At 55.1% G+C, this 10,732-nt stretch overlaps 1 long non-coding RNA gene across 1 annotated transcript; it reads left to right on the top strand.

Annotated features, from left to right (window-relative positions):
• The first annotated feature begins 3,236 nt into the window (after positions 1 to 3,236).
• On the top strand, positions 3,237 to 10,689 carry LOC116275014. The gene is made up of 4 exons (XR_004183949.1): positions 3,237 to 3,378; positions 3,733 to 3,797; positions 6,501 to 6,604; positions 9,588 to 10,689. It is a non-coding gene; the product is annotated as an uncharacterized LOC116275014 (long non-coding RNA).
• Positions 10,690 to 10,732: the final 43 nt, after the last annotated feature.

Genomic DNA, 10,732 nt, shown 5'->3' on the forward strand with positions numbered 1-10,732 from the left:
GGCACGTGTTCGTTTGAACATTGTACGGTGACCTGCCACGGAGGTCGTCTGAAGATGGAGCCCTTGTCTACGGCCGTAGCACCCTGAGTGCATCCGCTGTCATCTCATGATGAAGGTCCTGCCTCCGTCCCAGCTGCCACTCTGTGAACTGCTGTTTCACACTGTACAGAGCCAGGAGACCAGTGATGAAGATGGGAGGCGACCTTTGCTGCTGTTCTCAAGATGTGCTCATTTCCCTCTTCTCACTGCAGTTTCTTCAGATCAGCCACTTGTACTTAAAATGTGTCCCTGATTTTTTTTTATTTCCCCAACTCCAGTTTGTCTATAGATGTTCAAATTTTAGAGTTTTACGACTCAACTTGTATTCTTGATTTTTCTATCAAGATTTTTGCCGTAAACATTTTCCTCTATTTAGGAAAATGTCCTGTTTCCCGTGCCAAGTTTATGCAGGCTTTTCGCTAGAATAGATCCAGAAGGAACACAGCAACACTGCCTTCACCAGATCCAGAGAATCTTGATACCAAGTGCGGTATGAGACAGCCCATGAGAGGGAGATTACAGGCCAGTCTTCTGAATAGAGACATCCAAAGCTGAAACCAAATATTAGAGCAGGCTGAATGCAGAGACTGCTACAAACAATGATGAGTTATTTCATGATTTGAAACAATATTGCCTCGTTTAAAAGTTTTGGGGATTGTTTTAAAGAAAAATTTAAAAGATAAATACAACTGAAGGAATGTAAACAGTTATAAAACAGAAAAAGTTATGGGGTGGTAAAAGGCTTATGAAACATGTTTTATAACCTCATAATTTCTAATCCCAATCAAAACTGGGATAGATTTGTTTATAAGGTCTTATTAAAATTAGCTACAATTTTAAACATATGCTAATATCAAACTAGAATTTTGGTTGAAAAGTAAGCTGTTCTTAAGATATGAATTTGTTCTCAATGAGAATACAAGAGGTAACAATTTTTCATTCTGAAATCTATTTCTTCTTAAAACTTCTCAGACTGATGCCTCAGAAGTTCGACCTTTACTGTGTTCTTTACATGTAATTTACAGGTCACACATCATTGTCTTCTATTTCTTTTTTCTGGGAAAAGTTGCATCTTTATACTTGGCTGGGATGAGAATTCTCCTTTTCTTTCTTTTTTTTTTTTCTGTTTGTTTGTTTTTTGAGACGGGGTCTCCCCCTGTCGCCCAGGCTGGAGTGCAGTGGCACAATCTCGGCTCACTGCAACCTCCGCCTTCAAATTTTCATCAGCTCTGTCACCTAACCCTGGGTTCTAATTCTGTCACTGTAACACCAACACGCTTGCCTTCAAGGTCTGAAAAGCTGACATTGGTCTGAGCTGTCACATGGTTTTGTGCTCTTGGCTTTTGGTCTGTCTGGGTTGTCTCCTGCAAGCAGGCGGAGGCACTCGCTTTCCTGCTCACGGTCCTCCTTTCTCTTTTTCCTCTCCTCTCTCTGGCCAGAAGCTTCACTAGGTTTACCTTGGCCCATTTCACAAGTGAGGGAACTGAGGCATCCATGGTCAATGAACTCTGGTGCTGGGGGAAAGGACGCAGGAGCTCCCCAGCCTGGGTCCTCTGGTTTGCTCCAGCCCCTTCTCTGGGCTAGTGGTGAGGGTCCAGGGATGGGGCTGAGGAGGGCTCCCAGACAAGGGAGGTGGCCCCAAGCCTGCCCATTCACAGGTAAAGCATCTGCCTCAGGCTCCAGTGCCCTGGGGACAGCCTGGCCCAGATACAGGAGTGACACGTGGAACTGTGCTCAGAGGCTGAAATAGGAGCCCCGGGGTCTCAGCTGCTTTCTCAGGTAGGACCCTTGCTTTAGCTGATGTCAAGGAGTGTGGTGGGTCTGGGGACCAGACGAGGCATGGCCACATCAGAGGAGGCCTGAGGGAGGGGCGGGAAGACATCTGTGCCAGGGGTGGTGCAGGTGTGTGGCGAGGAAGTCAGGCTATGGCCCTTGCAGCCCGTGTTTGCCTGCCTGGAGATCTGGCATCTGATGGAAGCTGCTGTGCTGGGGACAGGGTGGAGGGTGGAGGGTGCAGGGTGGAGGCTGGGCGGCAGGGGGCAAGGGGTCAACTATGTTTCCTTGTCCAGAACAGGGCTCCTTCCCACATCCCAGCTCACCCTGGGAGAAGGAACAGGGGCAGAGTGGAGCACAGCCTAGCCCTCACCTTGACGCTTCTCTCCATCCTTTTGGAGTGGAGGGGGCTGCGTGTCTATTGTGACAGCTCCTTCCAGGGGGTGCCGGGAGACCATTTCCTGGTGCTAGAGCTGTGCCGCCAGCCCCCACCCTAGTTGTGCCCTCTGTCCACCCCACCTCCCGCCTCTCCACAGCTTTTTCCTTGTGAGCGACTTAGGAGAATCTACGGCAGCACCTGTGGGCAGCCCAGGAGCACTCCTGGGGTAGCCTCAGCTCCTGCCGGTCTGTGCTCACCCTGGGGAGACAGCAGCAGAGACCTCACAAGCTGTCACTTGGCAGGGAGAGGCAGCAGTCAGGGCCGTGTGCGGTGACTTCTTCCACACGTCTGTGTGGTGAGGTGCGGGAGATTGAGAGCTGGCTACCGGACAAGGAGCATAATGTGGCCACAGGGGACTACAGCGGTGGGGCTCTCTCCCCCTGACCATCTGTGCCTGGGCCTGCCAGTGCCATCTTTTGTGCTCTGTGGGGTGGGGTCTTTGGCCCCTGGGAGGCCGTGGGTCAGTGTGACTCAGAAAGGTCAAGCTCACAGGTCCCCTGGGGTCTCTCACCCAGGCACTGTGCCCCTGGGGGCTGGGAGGGGTGAGAAAGTCCCAGTCTTCCCAGAGCCCACCTGGCTCCCCCACCAGAGTGGCAGCCTGGCCCAGGCTTGGGGCTGAAGGAGGTGATGCTGTGCCCCCTGAGGCGGGCTCCATCTCCCCCAGGAGACCTTGGAGGACAGGCCCTCTCCTGACCCAGGCTCCAGGACACTTGGCAGTGCCTGAAGTCCTGCCTTTCCTCCCCACTTTGGTCTTACCTCCCTATGGTGAGGCCCAGGCACATGGATGACTCTGAGCAGACCTGGACCTCCATGGAGCCCTAGCCTCATAGGTGTATGATCTTGGGGGCCTCAGGGACCCCGTTCTCCCCTTCCCCAGAGCCTGGAGGCTGTGAATCCTGTGGATCCCTGAGCTGTCCTCTCTGAGACCCCAGGCGAGGAGGGAATGCGTGAGAGCGGGCAGCGAGGTCTGTGTTCCCGCAGCTCCTCCGTGCTTGGCTTCTGCGTCCTAGAGAGCCGGCGGCAGGGAGATGGCACAGGCAGGACCTTGAGGGCGGCAGTTCAGGTGGCAGCACAAAGTCCAGCGGCCCAGGCACCACCTTAGAAAGGTCACCTGTGCCCCTGGACAGGTGTGCGCCCACCTGGCAGGATGGTGGATGCATGCTTTTCTCCCTCATACTGGGGATACCTGGAAGGCCTGGGGCCAGCTCAGGGAGATGTCTGTGGCATGCAGGACTAGGTCCCAGGGCCCTGGAGCTGCCTCTCAGATTCAGCTGCTGGCAGTGGCACTTCCATTCCTGGCTCTGGGCTCTTCTATGCCCTGGGCTGCTGACGTCTGTGCCCTGTAGAAGCCCAGGGTTCCAGGGAAGTGGCTGAGGGTCAATGTGGTCCCGGGCAGGAGGCAGGACAAGGGCCATCCAGGTTGCTTCCAGTTCCCTCCTGTGCCTCTGTGACTCCAGGAAATTCTCTCCCTTGTGTTTCAGAAAGAGAAAAAGAAACCATGTTATTGCCTAGAATTTAATGAATGAGCTGGGAGATGCTGGGGCAGGTGAGCACACCAGGTGCCAGGACCCAAGGGTGAGTGAGCTGGGGGTGCAGCAGGACCTGGGGTGGGCGTCCAGTGGAGGGAGAGGGCTCACTGGGTTTCTTGCCACTAAAACCAGTACAGACTCAGCAGCCAGGGGCTGGTCCTGGGAGGGCCGGGGGCTTCCTGGTCTGCTCCCCTTCCTGCTGCTCCACTATTGCCTGTGGGGCATCTGCTGTGCCCAGGGAAGCTTGAGCCCCCTTCCAGTCACTTAGCTGAGGCAGGGCTCTGGGTATGGCCCTCCTCACCTGGGGAAGCGGGGTTCACAGGCACTCAGAGACGTGGGCACGATGCTCTGCCATCGTGAGGAGTCAGCCTGGCTGTGTGACCCAGCACCAGTGGGCAGCCCACAGGTGATCTCTGCAGGAGACTCCTCTGGCAGGTCACAAACAGGATGCCCTACAGAGCCTTGGAACATCGTGACTGAGGAAGGGCTCACATCATGTTTACTCCCCAGCCTCCCCACCACCTGCATCTGCAAGGGTAGGTGAGACCGAACTGGGTGGCAGAAACGCTCCTAGTCTCAGGGGCTTAGCACCGTCCACTGTGTCCTGCTTGACACAATGGCACAGCCTGGCGTGTCTTCCAGGCCCTGGGGTTGGTGGCCACACCTTCCAGCTCGTGTGACCAGCCATTTGCGCAGAAGGGCACAGAATTTGAGGAGGCTGAGGCTTGAGGAGCTTTGAGGCCTGGAAGGGGGGCCACCATCACTTTGTCTGTGTTTCACGGGGTCCTGTCACATGGCCCTTCTCACTGCCAGGGAGGCTTGGAGTACAAAGGACACAGGGGTGGGCCGTGGGGGACGGGTTCGCCTGAACACGCTTCTGGCCGTGGGCTCTTCTGTCCTTGTCCTCATGTGAACAGCAGGAGCTGGCGATGGGCCCAGCAGCTGGGGTGCAGAGAGGGAGAAAAAGTGTGTCAAATAATTATGGGTTCTTTTTTTATTTAGATGAGATTCACATAATGTAAAACTAACTTTTTAAAAAATTTGGTGGCATTTAGCCCCTTCTCAGCCTTGCACAGCCATCGCCTCTACATAGTTACAAGACATTTCCATAACCCCAAGAGGAAACCCCATGCCCATTAAACAGTGGCTGGCCACTCCCCTCCCCGGACCCTGATAACCCCCAGTCTGCAGTTCCGTCTCTGGGGCTTGGCCTCTTGACATTTCATCTGCATGGGCTTTTGTCTGGCTTCTGTCACTCAGCATAAGATCTTTAGGGTTCCTCCCTGCTGTGGCCTGTGTCAGGCCCCCTTTCTGTTGGGGTGAATTGTCCATCACGGGGTGGACACGTGGGTGCTTCCCACCCTTTGGTGGTCATGAAAAATGCTGCTGGGCACACTCTTGTTAGAAATATTCAGGTCCCTGCTTTCAGTACTTTGGGGTCACAGGTGTGAAATTGGCTGCCAAACTGTTTTCCACGGTGGTTGAATGACGTTCCATTTCCAGCAGAGGTGCAGAGGGTCTTCCTTTATCGGGTCCTCAGCACCATGTGTTATTCTCTGGTGTGCCTCACCTGGCCATCCAGTAGGTGCGCGGTGCTATCTCTTTGTGGCTTTGATTTGCCTTTCCCTGGTGACAGTGTGGCTGGGCATCTTCTCCTGTGCTTGCCGGCCAGTGGCCTCTCTCTTTGGAGAAGCTTCCTTCTGAGCCCTCGATCCGGCTGTCTCAGGGGTCTCCTGTCGTGTGGCTGACTTTACGTCACATCTGCGCCCAGGGCTGCTGAGCAGTGGTTTCATCTCAGGTGGCCGTCCTGCAGTGGAGCTGAGTTCGCTGCCACAGCGGCACCCGGGTTTCTCAGAAGCAGCTTCATCCAGGGGCATCCCCGTCAGTGCCTGAGCCCCAGGTCCCTGGTGGGAAGGACGTGGGTATATCTGTGTCCTAATATGGGCATTGAGTCACCACACCCTCAGGTACCCTGAGGACATTGTCAGAAGACCTGACCCCGAGGACACGTTGAGTGCAAACATCCTCGAAGCAATGATGTTACCACTCGTGTGTGAGAAGGGGCTGCTCATGTTTCCACTCATGTGTGAGAAGGGGCTGCTCAGGAACCCCCTTGGAAAGGATGGGGGTTGGGGAAGGTGCCAGGGACCAACGCCATGATGAGGCAGGGCTCAGCTGCGTGGGAAAGCAGGGCTGCCTTCTCTTGCTCCCCCTCCATCCAGACTCTGACAATAACCGGGCAGATCCGGTGTGAGTTGGTTACTGTAACTGCTGTGGTGAGATGACATGCCGCCAGCCCTGAGCCACTTTCCTGGGAGAGTGGTGCTTGCACCCAGGCAGCTCTGGAGGCCAGCACAGGGGTGGGTTCCCACGAATCTGATGGCTGGGGTGGGAGAACTGGCATCCATAGGCAGACACTCTGTGCTCCCGGGGAGGAGTTCCTGTCCCCATTCACAGCTGGGAACAGAGGCAGGCCTTGTGTCCAGCCGTGGCATACAACAAAGGGGTACAGAGGCACGGGATGGGCTGCTCTGCCTTGCTTGTCTGCTCCTTCCTGTCACTGAAATCGCTCCTTTGGACTAGGCTCACATCTTCTTGCCTCGTGGTCAGTGGCTTAGGAGGACACTTGTGGTTCTGGCCCTATTTTCAATGCCCCTTGTCCCTCACCCCCAGGGGGCCACCTAGGCCAGGACCCATCCTGATTTCCATCATGCCCACAGGCTCCTTGGACCCTGGTCAAAAGTTCTTTTGGTGAATGATCCTGCAGACATCACATGGGCTCAAAGGGCATCAGAACCCCAGCTGAGAGGAGCCTCAGCATCAGGTACAAACCTCTCATTTTACACGTGGGGAAACTGAGGCCCAGAGGGAGGCATGAGTTGTCACACATGGGGGCAGCATCATTGGAAACTTGGTACTACCACCCTTCCTGGCACAGCCACCCCACCTTGGGCTTGGATTCCTTTTTGCTCTTGAAGTTGAGGTTCTGAGGTTGGATAGCAGTGTCCAGATGCAGGTGACTTGTGCCCCAGCACTGGGCTACCTGGCTGTGTCCTGGGCTTGTCTGAACCCCAGTCTGTGCTGGGCTGGAACCTGCTCTAGAGGTTCCCAGCTCTCTTCCCTTCACCTTCCACCCTAGCAGGCCCTCAGGCCTTTTTTGTGTTCACCCCCCAAGCTCCCCTTGGATTCTGCTCTGGAGTCCAAGGCAGCTCCACCTGGGACCTGGGCTGCCACTTCACCCCCATTGCTCCTCTTGGTCTGTGATGAGGATATGTCCAGACCCCTCCCTTCCCCAGAGCTGCAGTGGGTCTCAGAGGAGCCCAGCTCTGCCCCATGGGCTACCCTGGAGAGGTGGAGACCCATCTGATACTGTCACTGCAGGGGTTGCCCCATGTGGCAGCTGCTCGGCCAGGGCTGCCCTGACCCATCCCCAGCTGTAAGTCCCGTGTCACGTCACTGGTGTGCATAGGCACTCAGCTCTGTCAGCTGTAAGTCCCGCATCACATCACTGGTGTGCACAGGCACTCAGCTCTGTCAGCTGAGTCCCGCATCACGTCACTGGTGTGCACAGGCACTCAGCTCTGTCAGCTGTGAGTCCCGCATCACGTCACTGGTGTGCACAGGCACTCAGCTCTGTCAGCTGTGAGTCCCGCATCACGTCACTGGTGTGCACAGGCACTAAGCTCTGTCAGCTGTGAGTCCCGCCACGTCACTGGTGTGCGCAGGCACTCAGCTCTGTAATTGACTTTGTCACCTCCACATCCTTAAGTGTTTGGTGGCACCAGGACCCGGCAGGGCTGACGGAGGGACCCCTGGAAGCTCAGTTAATTCTCTATGTCCAGCAAGGACGGGTGTGAGGCCTTGAGCACTGAGCGTCGGGGAAACCACCTGAGGTGTTCCTCCCAAGCAGGCGCCCATGGCGGTGCTGTCCCTGCTGGTGGGCACTGCCTGAGCTAAATCCCCGTCTCACCTTCCCGGACCTTCACCTGGCTTCAGGGCTCTTCAGCCACCCGCATGTCACTGAAATGTCAAAGAGCTTGTGAGGAAGCTTCTGGGGCACCTGCCTTCTAGAGGAGGCTGAGGGCAGCTGTGGATGGTTATTTATGGTGATGTTTTTGGCCTGGGCTGCAAGCCGGTGGGTAAGTGGCCCAGGGATGGCAGCTCAAGGTGCCCCGGCTTCTCTGCATGCCTGTCACTGAGTGGAGGAGCCTGGACCTGCCACTAGGCTCTGTCCTAGCTTATTCTCTGTGTGTCCTCAGGTGGGGTACCCACCCTGTCTCTGCCTCAGTTTCCTCCTCTGGGAGACGGGGATCCTAACAGGTCCCCCCTCTGACAGTGGTTTTGATGAAGTGCATGATGTGGGTGAAGCACCCGGAGCGCGCCCACTCTTGAAGAACGCACCACGGACTCTCAAGGTTCATGTTGAGAAGGGGCTGGGGTGGGGCAAAAGTGGGCAGGCCATTTCAGCTCCAGGCACCTGGGCTGACAGATTGGGTTAAATTAGCATGTGCCTTGCTGAGTGCACAGGAGACAGTTGCCCAGGCCAGAGGCACCAGGTCAAAGCTGGTGATGCCTTGGCCTCGTCACCCTGGCAAGGGCCAGTGCATGATGTAGTCGGCCAGGGGTGGGCTTGAACCTTGCAGCCGAGGGGGCCTGGTGACCCTCACAAGGTTGTTCACAGGCCACTGGGGTGGCCTGTCCTTTTCCAGCCAGGCCTCACTCTAGGAAAAAAAAATGGATGGTTACCTCGTTGGCAGTTTCCTTTGCGTGGAAGTGGGAAGTCGCTGCTAGCGAGGCTGGTGATGAACTCCGCAAAAGCTGGGAAATGTGGTTTGAGCAGGAGCGCCTGTTATTTTGGCCAAGCTGCTGCAGCCGGGCTGGCAGGTGTGGAAGTGTGGGTGGTGCCGTGGCACTGCTCGGGGCCCAGGCCCCTCAGAGCAGAAGACCAGGCCTGTGTGCAGTCTTGGGGTGCTGGCTCCCCCAGTGCCCAGTTGCTGATGAAACCTCAGCCATGCCCTAACCCCTTCCCACCCGTGGCAGAGGGCTGTGTGTCTTCTAAGGGTGTCAGGAGGCTCAGGTCCTGGTCACAGTTCCAACATGAGTGTGAGAGGCAAATTCGGGGCCTCAGTTTCTCGGCACAGAATGCGGGGAGAGATGTCTGTGTTCTCCAGTGGGTGGCTCAGGCGAAATCTTGGAGGAAGAAGCCTCCAGGAAGATAGGACGATGCAGAGATGGTGGCACCTTCAAGGCCAGGGCCAGCTCCCATCTCTGCTCCTCCTCCCGCTGCTCCTCCAGGCCACCCCTCTCCCGGCTGGGGGCCCAGGAGGAGAGGTGTCTGAAGAGACACCGCACCCCACCCTGGGTCCCCTGCTCTACATTTTGGGAAGAAGGAATTGAAGTCTGGGACTCAGGCTGCACTGCCATGATCATAACAGTCGTCCTCATTGGACACCAGGGAGGTAGCTGCCCTTGGCATTTATTGAGTGCCCAGTGTATGCACTAGGCTGTCCATGCATCTCCAGAGACCAGTGTTTTCTTGACGACTTGACAGAGAGATGCTTAAACTGAGGGCACTAGGAACGGGACAGGCTGTCGGAGTTTCCAGATGGAGGGACTGACTCGTAAGTGAGTGCACCTGGGCTGTGGGGCCATGAACTGAGGCAGTTGGCTCCCAAAATGAGGCTCCTGTGGACCACTCAGTGCAACCTGCTCCAGGCCTTTGCTCCTCACCCGCTCAGTGCCGGGCATTGGGCCATGACAGGCTGGGCGATCTGATGCCTTGTTATGCCCCTTCCTTTTATGTTTAGACGCAGCCGCCCAGCCTGCCTGCTGCAGTAGAGATCGTACGACTGACAGAATGGAAGCTTTGTGACACCAAGGTACCAAATTACAAACAGCACCTAAGGCCATGCCAGGCAAGGGTGGAGTCACACACCCCTAGACCTAAGGAATAAACTGTTCTGATTGCCACAGGGCTTTCTTTTTCTCTAGCAGCTAAATAAGCACTGTTAAAACCATGGCAGCTCAGCACCAGGCACGGACTAACTGGCCCCCAACCCCTGTTCTAGCAGCCATAACTACAGCTCTGATGGGACAGGAGATTGTTTTTAGTAACTTTCTTTTATTAAGAGCCCACCCACCATGGACTGATTGTGGCCGGTTTACAGAGGCTGTGCACTTGTGTGCCTGTGTGTCCTGAAAAGACCTTTTGAGGTAAAGAGCCTAATTGTAACACATTTACATATTGTCTTCACCCCAAAGTGAATATGGGTCGTGTGTTACACACGTTTGGTTGGTACACGTGCATCAGGACCACCGTCATGAATATTCATGGCTCCTCCTGTAACCTGTTGAAAGTTTGTTTAGCCAGCTTGTCCAGAGTAAAGCTCCTGCCCCAACTCTTCCTCCTTCCACGTGCCAGGCTCTTACCTCGGTGGGAGGCACACTTCCCAGCCTGCGGGATGGCCACTTTGTGGGCTGTGTGCAACCTTTTATGAGAAATAAGATCTCTTTGCTGAGCAGACACTCTTAGGTCCAATACCAAGCCTCAGCAACACGCGGTTTCCCCATGTAACAAGCCTGCACACGTACCCCTGAATCTAAAGTGAAGGAAAAAAGTCTCTCCATTTCCAAATGCATAGATCTTGTGAACAGAGTGGATGAAATGGTTTCTTTGTAGAGCAGCATATCAGGTCTACATTACCTTTCGTTACCTGTTGCCCTGTAACGCGCTTTGGTTAGTTTCCCTGAATGTTTGTATTCACTTGTCAATCAACTCACAGTGGCTGATGCGTAAGTGAAACCACACTTAGCTTACCCTTGGCCGGTGCCATAGAGTGACAGGCCCTTTCTTACATATCTGAGAGGTATCTCTGTACTGGAGATTTTAAGCTGGAATATGCATGTGGCTTTTAACATCGCTTGCAGTTTCTTTGCATAGCTCTCCTTTGAG

This window comes from Papio anubis, chromosome 5, assembly GCF_008728515.1.
Source record: "Papio anubis isolate 15944 chromosome 5, Panubis1.0, whole genome shotgun sequence".
Taxonomy (NCBI): Eukaryota; Metazoa; Chordata; class Mammalia; order Primates; family Cercopithecidae; genus Papio; species Papio anubis.